Raw genomic sequence first — 13,773 nt, 5'->3', positions numbered from 1 at the left:
TCCACAGGGATTTTCCTCTGGGTTGGTGCAAGGCATTCTCTCCAACAGGAGGGGGCTGCTTCCACCAACAGGGATTTCTGCTTTCCATCCTTCTTGCTATTCAGTCTGAGAGTCTGATCAAAGTTATCATTGTCGTTAACATCTTTCGAGGAACTGAGTGTGACTCAGACAGACACTCAGGAGACACAGTTAGAGGAGAGTGTCTAATGTAACGTTTTCTTTTAACAAATCAAGTGCTTTTCATAGTCAACAAACCGTAAGCAAAGCGTGATCTTATAGCCTCTTCTATTCAACTGTGTGGTTATGCAGATGTGGTCTACTGTAGCACATTATTCGCAAAAGCATACCATCATCAAGGGTGCCCTCCATGCATGCATAGATTTTTCTCATTAAAAATGTTATAGGGAGGGGCAGCTAGATGGCTCAGTGGATAAAGCACCAGCCCTGGATTCAGGAGGACCCGAGTTCAAATGCGGCCTCAGACACTTGACACTCACTAGCTGTGTGACCCTGGGCAAGTCACTTAACCCTCATTGTCCCACAAAAAAACCAAAAAAAAAAAAAAAAACCAAAACAACAACAAAAAGAAATATAAGTTCTAGATGGTATTCTTTTCCAGGATAAACCTGTTTCATCAAAAATATTATAGGCGGGGCAGCGAGGTGGTGCAGTGGATAAGGCACCAGCCCTGGATTCAGGAGGACCTGAGTTCAAATCTGGCTTCAGACTCTTGACACTTACTAGCTGTGTGACCCTGGGCAAGTCACTTAACCCCCACTGCCCCGCCAAAAAAAAAAAAAAACCATGTTATAGGGATTGGAAAGCAGGCATAGAATGCCATTTATGATTAATATACAGTCTTAGTCACCTGTGTTTATACCAAGTCATATCTAAGGTTTTTTTCTTTTTTCTTTTTTCCAGTCTTCTGATACTCTTCCCCCTACCTTGGACCAACACCTAGAGACTTATTCCTTCAAATGTTCCCTTTCCCTGTTCCGGCCAGGCAACCCTTTGCCTTACTGCTTTCTCTCTTGCCCTTCTGCGGGGAGCTTAGACCTCACCCAAATAGCCCATGTGGCAATGACTCTTTCCTATCTGTTAAAATAGAAGCAATTTCATTTTGTTAAAAGGCTATTCAGGGTTCAGCTCTTCCACCCCCTCCCAGCTTGAAAATCTTCACAATCCACAGGCATCCAGTATCACCTACACAAGCCCTGACCTCTCTCTTCTTAACCATGAGTCAGGGTCTCTCGTGCTTCTCTCCATCCTCCCTGCTGCACAGAGTAGGAGCTTTACCCAATGTTTATTATTTCTTTCTGTTCCCTGTGGATCAGAAGAAGAATGTTTAGTTCAACATCTCTGTTGTTTTCGCTTTCCTCTTTTGCATCCCCAGCATCTAATACCCCAGGAGCCTTGCACATAATCAGTGCCTGGAAAAACCAGATTTTAAGAAGATTTCAAAGGAACAGTGAAATGTTATGTCAATTGCCGCTCCTGGTCCTTCTGAACGAAGGTGTGTTGACTGACTCCAGGACGCCTGCTGCCCAATGACTTCCTGATGAAGCCAGAAAGAGGCAGCCCCTCCGGGCTGGTACACCTCACCTAGCAGATAGAGGGTTTACCCTCCTTGATCAAGATGGAGATGATGCAGGGACAGAGGGAGCTTGCCATAGAGAGAACGCTCCAGAGACAGACAGACAGGGCCGATCTGGGAGTTTCAGACTAACGTGCTGTTAGGTCTGTCAATTGGGGAGACGTTCTCTGTGGGTCTAGAGCTGTGATCCCATGCTCGTGTGTGTCTGGGGAAGTCTCATCTTCTGGGAGGTGCTCTGAGCTACCAGGGAACCAGGAGAAGCTGATGAATCCACATACAAAGCACCCTGCAATCCTTTGGGCACCATGTGCGTGAGGCCGGGGGCGATGGGGCCGGCCTAAGGTCCCCTCTAGCCCTTCTGCCTTCTCATTATAGCTGGTTTCCTTTCTAATCTGGGTATTTTACTTGATTCATCTAAATCCATTCTTCTGAGGAGAGGCCCTCCACAGGCTTAGCCAGAGCTGCCAAGAAGTCCAGGTCCAAAAAGCGAGTGAAAAACTCTTTTTTCTAGCCCTCCCTCTTCACGTTTGAGATGAAAGAAGGGAGGCCCACAGGAGTAAAGTGACTTCCCAGATGTAGTGAGCAGCAGAGGCAGGGTTCGAACTTGAGTCCCCTAAGGCCAGTGCTCCGGACCCAACCACCCCAATAAGTCAACAAGAACAGGCCATAAAAAGAGCTCACTTTTTTTAAATGACCCAAGTCATTTCTTCAAGTCTATACAACAGAAGTGTGTTTAAAGAGACGGACATTTCTGGAGTCTTGTTGGTTTTTGTTTGTTTGTTCGTTTAAGTATGAAATGCTGCTCAAAATGTCCTGAGACACATTCTTGGCCTTGGAAGTAACAGGAGGTGAGGCAGTCATGAGCCAGAACAGTCCCTCTAAGGGTCAGCCCCCACCCATTGGTGAACCAACAAAAAGAAGAGCAATGGCCAGGCCAAGTCTCAGAAGGCACCAGGGAACAGAAAGGGAGTCCTTCCCATCTCGCCACTCCGGGCCGAGAACCAAAACAAACCAAATGCTAATCTGGCCAGGCTGCACACTGCAGGGAAGGACAGGGTCTCCGGAGTCCACTTGCCTTCCTGTCAGAGGACAAGAGATTCTGCAGCAAAGATGGAAATTACAGATATGTCCAGAGATTATATAACATAGTGCTTACGAGGCCAATGGGATTGTTTTCTGAGAGAAGATCAGTAGAAAAGTCTGGGCCGGGCCTGTCTAAAAATAGTTTCTTTTACATACAAAGCTCCTTTAAAAACTCTCCTCTGGATTTGGAAATCTTAGGTTTCCAGTGGTTAAGTCAAAAGGTTTTCTCCCTAAGTCTCCTCCCCACCGGGGTCTATCCAAAGAAGGGCCTGTTTTTAAAAACATAATAACATGAGAGGAGTATTAGCTGGGAAGACCTGAATTACTTGTTATGAGCCCCCTTTGATCTGCCCCAGAAGGGAGCTTCATTAAAATAAATATGAATTATCACAGAGCAGGGCACCTCTGCCTTTGGCCTCCTGTATCAATTTTCACTTCTTAATTCCCATAAGCCTCTCTAAGGGAAGGGGAAACTGAGGGTTGTGACGATGACCCTCTGCACACCTGGTGGGCCCAGAAAGCTCCCTCAGTTCTCCAGTGCCTCCTGACCTCTTCTCTCAACCACAGGACACACTCTGAGCCCACAGTGGTTTTTGCTTCACCTGAGTCACATGTGTTCACAGGCTATTGTGACCAGCTCATAAGATTGTCCAGTGCTGTTTGTAATCTTCCCTTGTCCTTGCCTTTGACTGCCAAGCCTTTCCTCACCACAAAGAGATCAAAGGTTTACTTCATCAGACACCTAAGATTATAGGAACACAGATTTCCAGCTAGAAGAGACCTCAGAGGTCACCCCTTAATTTTCCACATGGGGAAACTGATATCCAGAAATACTGCTTCCTGGACTTCTTTGGTTTTCTTACTGTAGTGACTGATTGATACTGGTGAAGTGACTGGCCCAGGGTCACCCAGCTAGTCAGTGTCTGAGGCCAGATTTGAACTCAGGAAAATGCATCTCCCTGACTCCAAGCCCAGGGTTCTGTGGACTGCACCACCCACATACCCCCTTCTCTCCCAATAGCAACAGTGAGAATCAATGTCTTTGCTTTGATCCATTTCCCATTTTCCAAAGTTGACATCTTGTTTAAACAGGTTGTGGTGGAGCCATTGCCATCACACACCAAATCTTCTCATTTTTATCTTTTCCCCTATTTTGCAATTGATCTTCACCTTTGCTCTAGTGCACCAATAATCTGACTGTGCAACCACAGCTGAAGTGACTGCCATGGGTAGCCCACTGTTTCCTCCTGGCTAAGATGAAGCCCTTTCACTTCAGTGGGGCTCCTTGGGGTTCTCCAGTCATGGCACCCTACAACTCTGTGCAGAAAGTACTCATGATGCAGAAACGAGGGGCTTCTCAGGAGTCTATAGGTCTTGTGCCTTCCTCCTTCTGAATCACGATCAACACATTCTGCCATCTTCCTGCACCTCCCTTCTTACTGATGTCGCCAAAACCACAGGGTTGGTCCTTTGACATCCCTTTCAGCTCTGTTCTATGCTTTAAAAAGAACTCTTGCACTGACCACCCCTTGGGGGAAACTGGGGGAACCATGCTTTCACTTAGGCATAACCTCTGTCTCCTGTTTCCACACACAGCAAGAATATCCACAGGGACGTAATTCCTCACCCCCAGTTGGTCACTGAGCAAAGACCTTATATTCAGCACACTGGCAATTAAACTGATGTTTGAGATGGGTCAAACCATGGGATTCTTAGGACCCTCTGTCACTCCATCACTACTGCTGTAAAAAGTAAAAGGGGTTTCAATCTGTGTCCATGAAGCATCTTAATTTTATAAATTGGAGTCCCTTTAGAGGTCATCCAATCTAGGCTCCTAATTTAGCATGTATGGAAACTGAATCTGAAACCCACGGAGGTTATATGACTTGTCCAAAATCATACAGGTAACAAGTGGCAAAGTTGGAATTGGAACCCATGTATTCTACTTCAAATTGAGCCCCTTTTCTCACTGAACCAAGAAGTGCCAGGTTAAAAAACCCCAGATGCTTGGACTGTTGAAGGAAAGTGAAAGGCAGCAGGGGAAGAGGAAAAAAAAAACAGTTAATGTGATGGTGCCACCCAAAATGCCAAGCAACTCTGAGCTGGGGTGGGGGCGGGGGAGTGTAAGATTGTAACAGCGACATATTTCTTACACTGAAAAGAAAAGCACATCCTGGATTAAATTAAGAAGAGAAAGGTTATAAGGAGTTTAACAGATTAAAATCGAGCTGTGATGATGCATACCTCTTATTTTCCTAGTCCTCACCCCGTACAACCAATAACCACTGGTACACTGGGCCTTAGAGAGTTTGCAGAAGCCTGGACTGTTGAGATAGGAGAATCCCACTGAAGGAGAAGCCACACTGTTCTCTTAATTAAGTAACATCCCTTCTTAATTGTCTGTTTATATAATTAGATAGACAGGTGATCAATGAGAGGGGTGGAGGGGAGAGAGAAGGGGGAGGGAGGGAGGGAACAAGGAAAAGAGGGAGGGAGGAAGAAAGGAAGGGAATGGGGCATTTTATCTTTTTATATGGTTAATGGCTTGATAAAGAAGTCAGAGTCCTAAATCTTCAGAAATTTCACTGATTCTCACCAATTCCTATATACATTGTTAATTGCATCAATGAAATAGCATATAGTCCAACAGAAATCAAATTGTGGCTATGAAGCTTTTTTTTCTGGGGATATTTCCAGGGGTGGGTGGGTAGGGAAGTAAACAGGCTCTTCCCATTATTAGTCATGAAAGTTCTGTATCTCAAAATTCCAGGGAGGCCTCGCCCTCCAATCTCTCCTGAAGCCAAAATACGAAGGAGGGGGCTTTCCAAGATTTCTGGAGGGAATTTTTACCCCAGATCCGGATTCTCCTCACCTGCTTAAGAAATCAGTACAATCATTTGGCTAGATGGACCAATCACAGAATAAAAACAATGGAAGCCAATGCTTGGTTTTTCCTTTTCAATTTAATCTAAGGCAGCAACATGGCCAAATAGAGTGACAGGGATCAAAAGATGTGGGTTCAAATTCTGCCTCTGCCTTTTGCTAGCCATGTGACCCTGGGCAAGTCAACTTACTTTTTGGTCTCTTGGAGCAATGGTCTTAAACCTAAATAGAAACAGGGGCCAACAATCCCTACATAAGGATAACCTAGTTTTAAAATATATTATTATATCTGTTTTATTGTACTTTATTTTGTTGAATATTTCTCAATTGCATCTTAATTACTGGGGCCCAAGGACCACGTGCCAGGCATCACTGCCTTGGGGTACTCCCTCAGTCACACCAATGAAGTCCCAGATGGGTCAGTGGTGGAGGGAATGCTGCAATCTACCACATCACAAACCAGGACACCCACACATCTTGGGTTCTTGGAGCCTCCCAAATAAAACATTAACCCCTTATTCTGTCTCTTAAGACCCTTGACCATCCATCACCAACCTCCCTCTGTAGCACTGTCTCCCATGAACTCTGGCTAAGCAAGACCGTCTGTTGTTCTCTCCCTGGATCTCTGCTCCCCCATGGTCCCCACGTGCCCCAGAACTCGCCATGAAACCACCCCTGCAGTGCCTGTGGAAAGCCCTCTATTCCTTCCAGAACAGCTCAAGCGCTGCTACCACCAGGACATCTTCCCTGATTTCCTGAGCTGGCCTGTCCTGGGGTTTGGGCCACACTTGGCACTGACCACTTTCTACCTTGGATCAGAGTGATTGATAGATTTTTTTTCCCATTCTTTCATTAGCTGTAAACACTTCAGCCATCTGTCAATACGTCTTTATTAAGTCCTAGACTATGTACCAGGCTCTTTGCTAAGCTCTAGAGACACAGAAGTGAGGAAACCCCTGCACTCCAGGAATGCCCAGTCTGAAGTGGAGACAAATGCTTTGGACAAGCCAGACACAGGCAGGGAAAATGAGAAACAATCCAGAAAGGGAAGGTGGAGGCCCAGGGGGTCTGGGAAAAGCCTCTTGTAGGAAGTGGGATCTCAGATGGGCTTTGAAGCAAGATGGGGGAACTAGAGCCACCAGGAAGAAGGGAGAGTGTTCCAGGCAGGGGAGCAGCCAGTGCCACACTCCCAGGGGGAAGATGGACCTGCTGTTGTGGCAGGAGTTCTAAATTCCCTCAAGCCTGAGTGGGGGGGCAGTCCTTGACAGCAGGTATCAGGTGGTGGTTGTTTGATTGGGGGGGTTGCCTTTCTTTGTGTCCTCAGAACTTAGCTTGGTGCCTTGTACATAGTAGGTACTTAATAAATGCTTGTCAACTGACTCTAGACTTTTTATAGCTGCTTACCCACTCAAAGTCTCAGTTCCCAAATTGGTGCAGCTCACTCAACTCTCTCCTGTCCCTAATTCGTTTTCCACACATCCGCTTAAGTGATTTTCCTAAAAAGCACTTCCTACCTGGGTCACTCCCCTGCTCAATAAGCTACAGTGGCTCCCTATTATCTCTTGGATCAACTCTACAAGCTCTTCTAAGATCATCCTTTGTCCCATTCTTGGTGGTATCAAGACACCAGGTTTAAGAACAAATAACAATAACAACAGTAATTTTAATAATCATAATAGCTGCATTTAAGCACTTTGTGTATGTTCTCTCGCTCCTTAAAACAAGCCTGGGATTCAGGTGCTATTGTTATCCTTATTTTGCAGATGAGAAAACTGAGATACATGGAGGTTGCATGACTTGCCCTGCTTTCCATAGCTAAGCAAGTGTCTGAGGCAGAATTTGAACTCTAGGCTCAACATTTTATCCAAGGAACCATCTAGCTGATTGCCTGTGACTCCCTCAGCCTGGGATGGCTTTCAGAATGTCTTTAGTATCCATGGGCTTGTTCCTCTCTGAATCATATATCTCCACAAGCTAAAGACGATAGTACCATAGTCAGGAACATCACGGCAAGGTGGCACTCAGTGGAGGTTAATGAGAATGCTTCTAAATAAATGGGAAGTAGAATAGCACTGGAGGCAAAGGCAGAATTTCATCTTCCAATTGCCATAGAGAATGCATTTTCTCTCAGATAGGAGGTCTTAAGATCACTTGGCCAAATGGAACCTCTTTCTACCTGGTGTTGACTCTGTGGGCCCAGGTGCCAAAGAGAGCAACTGCTCAGTACAGCTGATGCATGTGTGGCACAGGATGAACTCCAGAGCCAACCAGGACAATGCCCTAACCATGCCTTCCCATTAGAAAAGGCTCCCCAGGGGGCAGCTAGGTGGCACAGTGGATAGTTCAAATCCGGCCTCAGACACTTAACACTTACTAGCTGTGTGACCCTGGACAAGTCACTTAACCCCAACTGCCTCACCCCCCCCAAAAAAAGGAACCTAGAAAAGGCTCCCCCTCACTCACCAGAGAAGAGAGTTCTTTAAAGCGACAGCCCATCCAGCGCTGGGAGGCAGGCAGGCCAGGCTGCAACTGGAAACCCAAGTGAGCATTAATTATGGACGGAATGTGGGCAGGTAGTCCTACCATTGTAACCAAAGGAACCCAGCCACATTGCACAGACAGAGGAAAAATAACACTTTGTCCTGCCTTAGATACTTACCTGTGGGAGAGATTTAGAGATCTGGAGCTTTCTTTCATGTTTGCTAATAGTTTGTAATTCTTTTGAGAACCGATTGTTCTTTTGATTACTTATCTGTAGGATGTGGCTTTTTTGTCTTAGATATTTCTGTTGTCCTTATGTGTACACATATCTCAGATATCAAAACTTTATCTGCGAAATTTGATATAAGGCTTTTTTTCCTCACTTCCCCTCCTGCCAATGTAATGCCAAAAATCAGTCATGTGGTTCCCACAAATAACCTAAACAGCTCCTACTGAAATAAACGAAGACCTTCCCCCAAATTTTCTGAACAGCATAAATTGAGCACAGTCTCATATCAGCTTCTCATTTCATCTCATGGACAAAAGAGCAATGGATGCCCTGTCAACTGGTACTACAGTGGCTATTCTGCCTACTTAAACAGCTGAAAGACCAAGGTATAAAAAATAGACAACAACATGCCTGACTTACTTTTCTGTTCTTATCCTAGGATTTCAGGACACTTGCATTTTTAAATGGGAAGCCAAGGAACACCCAGTGTGCAAAAATACATAAAAGAGCTCGTCTGCTTGATCCACAGCTTAGGGAATCAACTTCTAAAAGATAACACCTCACACTAAAATATTACTTTCAGCTGGGGAACTCAAAGCTCAAATTAAGGTTTAACAACAACAAAACGTAAAAGCAAAATGGGGGCTCATAAACAGGGGAATGGCTAACCAGGCTGTGATACATTGCTATATGGGAATGTTATTATGAAAGAAGAAATTATCAAGAGTAGAAATTCAACAGTCAGGTAAGGTTGTAAGACTGATGATGTAAATCAAAATGAATACAACCAGGAGAAGAATATATACATTACAATAATACAAACAAAAACAACCCTGAAAACTTTTATAATGACCAATTTTAGTCCCAGAAAATAGAAGATGAAACACACTTCCCTACTTTCATTTGAAAGGTCATGGGGTACAGGTGTCAAATGCCATATGCAAATCAATGGAACACATTGGACAAAGGAGACCAAAAATATTGGTACTCAATAACCTAGTGTTTGATAAACCTGAAATCATCATTTAGTTAAGAAAGGACTCCCAATTTCATAAGAACTGCTAGAAAAACTGGAAAGCCGTCTGGCAGAAATTAGGTTTAGACTAATACCTTACACCACATCCCATACCTTCTACCATGTTTCACATTAATTTAAAATGGATACATGACCTAAATACTATCACACAAATTTTAAAACTTTAGGAGAAAAGTAGATAATAATCTTTCATAGCTATGGGTGAGAAATAAAATTTTAACAAAACAAGGGTGTCAGAAGCAATTGCAAAAAAAAAAGATAATTTTGATTATGTGAAATTCAAATTCATGCTTCTTTATGAATAAAATTAAGACATAAGATAAGAAGTGAGGACCAAAAAAAAAAGTTTTATATCAAATTTATCAAGTAAAGGCTTGATATAAGATATATCTATGCATACATATAGACAATAGAAATATCTAAGACAAAAAACAACAACACCCACAACAGAGAAGTAACCAAAAGAACACAAAGTTCTCAAAAGAATTGTAAATTATTGGGGGCAGTTAGGTGACACAGTGGATAAAGCACCGGCCCTGGATTCAGGAGGACCTGAGTTCAAATTTGGTCTCAGACATTTAACACTTACTAGCTGTGTGATCCTGGGCAAGTCATTTAACCTTCAATGCCCTGCAAATATATATATATGTGTGTGTGTGTGTGTGTGTGTGTGTGTGTGTGTGTGTGTGTGTGTGTGTGCGTGTATAAATTATAAAGAAACATACAAAAGAATGCTGCAAATCTCTAACAATAAGAGAAATGCACATTAAAACTACTCTGAGGTTTTAACTCATACCCAGCAAATTGGCAAAAATGACAAAATATTAAACTAGTCAGTGTTGTAGGAGATGTGGAAAGAAAGATACAGTAACATGCTGTTGCTAGAACTGTACATTTTTATCGTCATTCTGGAAAATAATTTAGAATTATACAAATAAAGTGGTTAAAATGTCCATAACCTTTGATTCAAAGAATCCATTGCTAGGCATATACCACAGGGAGATCATTGATAAAATGAAAGATATCCTGTATACCAAAAGCAGCACTTTGGGAACTGGAAACAAAGTGTATGCCCAGAGAGTGGGAAATGGGCCAATCAAATAGTAGTACATTAATATAATGGAATATTACTGCACTATACAAAATGACAAATATGATAATACAGAAAACCATGGAAAGCCATGAACTGATGTGAAGTGAACCAATTAAAAAAAACTACTATAACAATGTAATGGAAAGAACTAAAGTAATAATACAATCAGAAATTAATTTTGCAAAATTACAAGAAGCTTAGCCTCAAAGAAGAGATATCAGACCACAACACACACACACACACACACACACACACACACACACACACACACACACACACACACCACTACAAAAGTGAGAGGTCAACATATGTGGAACATTGCACAAAATGTCATAATTTTGTTCAGTATATTAATCAGATTTGCTGAATGTTTTCATATCTTTTGTTTTCCTTTTTTTCTTAAGGAAAAAAAAAACTTTATATAAGAGCTCTCTGGAAGGGAGAGGAGTGACCCTGATGAAAATCTAAGACAAAAGACATCAATACAAATCTATATTTATTTTTTAATGTCATGTACACTTTTGGACAGGACATTGGTGAGACAGTACATCAAAAAGGTTCAAGTAGGGGGGCAGCTAGGTGGTGCAGTAGATAAAGCACTGGGCCTGGATTCAGGAGGACCCGAGTTCAAATCCGGCCTCAGACACTTGACAATTACTAGCTGTGTGACCTTGGGCAAGTCACTTAACCCTCATTGCCCCACAAAAAAAAAAAAAAAAAAAAAAAGAGGTTCAAGTAGATCATGACCCTAGCAGCTTTTGAGTAAGGAGGATTGCTGTAAGCAGGCTGTCCTTGTTCCCACCCAGTAGCCATTTGTCCTGGGGATGGAAATTGCTGTTTCTGTTGTGGTGTTTTTCTTTTGTTATCATAGGTAAATGAATATTTGGAGAGGGATTTGACAAGGTGATTACTTTAGGAGCTTCAAAAGGTGGAAAAGGTCATTGAAGGTCCCTTCAGCCACTCAGAGACCCCTAGAGCTGGTAGCAACAGTGAAATCAGAAATCCAGAAAGAAATCAGAGTAGCTCTTCAGCAATCTGCTTGACCCCAGATAGTAGCAGCTTGCCCTGTGCAGCCAAGATTCGTATGCTACAAAGAACAAGCCCAGACAAGCTGCCCACCCAACAGAGACATCATGTCCTGTAAGGAAACCAGGAAGCAACTTGCCCATTGATGATGCCACACCCTGAAATGATTATGCAGGGATCCCTCAAATGGGAAAGGACTCCTGAGGATAGGAATCATGAGAGACTCCTTGGCCACACGTGCTTCGAGTTTGAGCCCACTTTCCCCAAGTACTTCTTGTGAGTGCAGGAGGGAGAGGACACCCTGGATTGGGAGAATAAGGGATATTCTGTGCCAAGAACTGCAATCTTGTAGCCACTCTCTTCATGGGTGACCTCCCCTCTCAGTTTGAGGGGATGCTTTTGGTTCTTGTGTTTTCTGTGCCTTTTGTAAAAACTAATTGATGTCAACTGGCTGATTGAGGACAAGACAAGCTGAATAGGGGGTCCTGTGGGACAGTGCTAGAAACTGCAGCCTTAAAGGTTCCTTACTGGTGATAGAAGCCTGAGGGAAGCCTTAGTCCATTACCCTCTGGGACCTGGTTTGACAATAGGGGTGAGAGTTGGGGACATAGTCCCACAGGGAATCCTACCCACAGGTACCCTATACCTATGCTTTACTGAACTCTTTTCCTTTGTTACAAGAAAGAATCGGATGCAGTGCAAGATACAGAGCTATATCATGGTGGAATGATAAAAAGCATCCATAATCCTTGGTACAAAATTCATGTTACTATTCCTAGATTTTCCCTTAAGGAGAACATCTCTACTTATGTTATTCAGAAGCAATTCAGCCAAAGGTTATGTCTTAGATCATGGATTCAGAAAATGATCACATGATCCTTGCTATTTATCCAGCCCTATCTAACCTTTCCTGACTTTCAGCCTCCAATCTCCAACTGACAATTAAACGTCTTGAACTGGATGTTCTGTTTGTTGTGGTTGAGTCATTTCAGATGTGTCCAACTCTCCCTTACCCCATTTGGGATTTTCTTGGCAGAGATACTGGAGTAGTTTGTTATTTCCTTCTCCAGCTCATTTTACAGATGAGGAAACTGAGGTAAACAGGGTGAAGTGACATGTCTAGAGTCAAACAGCTAATAAGTGTCTGAGGCTGGATATGAACTCAGTTCTACCTGACTCCAAACTTACCTAGAGCTCTATCCACTGAGCCACCTAGACACCCAGGATATCCTGTAGGCATCTTAAGCTGAACATGTCCAGAGCTTAATTCATTATCTTTCCCCTTCTTCTAATTTCCCTATTACCACTGGAGCAGCACCCTCTTCCCCATCTGCCAGGCCGACAACCTAGAACCTGGACAACATCCCAGATGTCTCACTCTCTCTCAATCTCCCAGGTCTATTGCTCAGGTCTGTTGGTCTTGTCTCTTCTGACACTGCCCCCGACCCTGGTGCAGCCCCACATCCCCTCCTACCTCAACTATTGCGATAGCTGCTAGTGGGTCTCCTCACCACAATCTCCCCTCCATTCATCTGCCAAAGTGATATTTACAAAGCACAGATCCAGCCATGTCGCCCCTTTACTCAGTCAACTCCAGGGGCTCCAGGGTCAGAACATTTGTGGCATTCGGAGCCCTTCCTAAGCTGCCCCTTCTGACCTTTGCAGTCTCCTCACACCTCACCACCGATCCCTGTACTCTCTGATCCAGTGACCTCGGCCTCCTTGCTTTTCCTGCCTGTGTCCAGGCATACCTTCTGGCCGGCTCCCCGTGCCTGGGATGCTCCCACTCCTCCTCTTGCCTCCTGGATCCCTTTAAGTCTCTGCTAAAATCCCAACTTCTACAAGGCCTTTCCCAACCTCCTTTATTTGTGGTGACTTCCCTCTCCAGATTATTTCCAATTTCTCCTGCCCACAGCTTGTTTGGACATGGTGGTATGCATGTTGTCTCCCCTACTAGCTAGGGGCTCCTTTGACGACCAGCCCTTGGCCCAGTGCCTGGCACGTAAAAGGTGACTGACCCTGAACAAATCATTCAACCTCTCTGCCTCAGTGTCTTCATCTACAAACTGGGAGTCACAGGAGAACTACCTCACAGACCAGTTGTGAGGAGAGAATGAGATGAGTCTCACGAAGGACTTTGCAAATGTTTGCCAGGACAGGCTGAAGCCTGTCTCTTTCGTACAACCTTCCCGACAACCTTGGCTTGAAGACCCCCAGTAAGAAGGAACCCCGGCCGAGGCACACCCACTGTCCAGTGTTCCATGATATGGCCAAAATGAGACTCGATCTGAGCCTGACTCATCCTCCCCGCTCTTCTGCTCATCCTTCTCCCCCCATCTCGCCCCTCT

The 13,773-nt window shown here is 44.1% G+C and overlaps 1 long non-coding RNA gene across 1 annotated transcript in view; it reads right to left on the bottom strand.

Moving 5' to 3' along the window:
- LOC122729645 overlaps nt 1–13,773 on the bottom strand; it is a 33,695-nt gene that overhangs the window by 19,388 nt on the left and 534 nt on the right. Inside the window, exon 2 of the long non-coding RNA XR_006353346.1 lies at nt 8,024–8,089. This is a non-coding gene — a long non-coding RNA (uncharacterized LOC122729645). The remainder of the gene's footprint in view (nt 1–8,023; nt 8,090–13,773) is intronic.

This window comes from Dromiciops gliroides, chromosome 5, assembly GCF_019393635.1.
Source record: "Dromiciops gliroides isolate mDroGli1 chromosome 5, mDroGli1.pri, whole genome shotgun sequence".
NCBI lineage: Eukaryota > Metazoa > Chordata > Mammalia > Microbiotheria > Microbiotheriidae > Dromiciops > Dromiciops gliroides.
The sequence above is the reverse complement of the archived record's forward strand: the minus strand, read 5'-3'. Positions and strand labels throughout refer to the sequence as shown.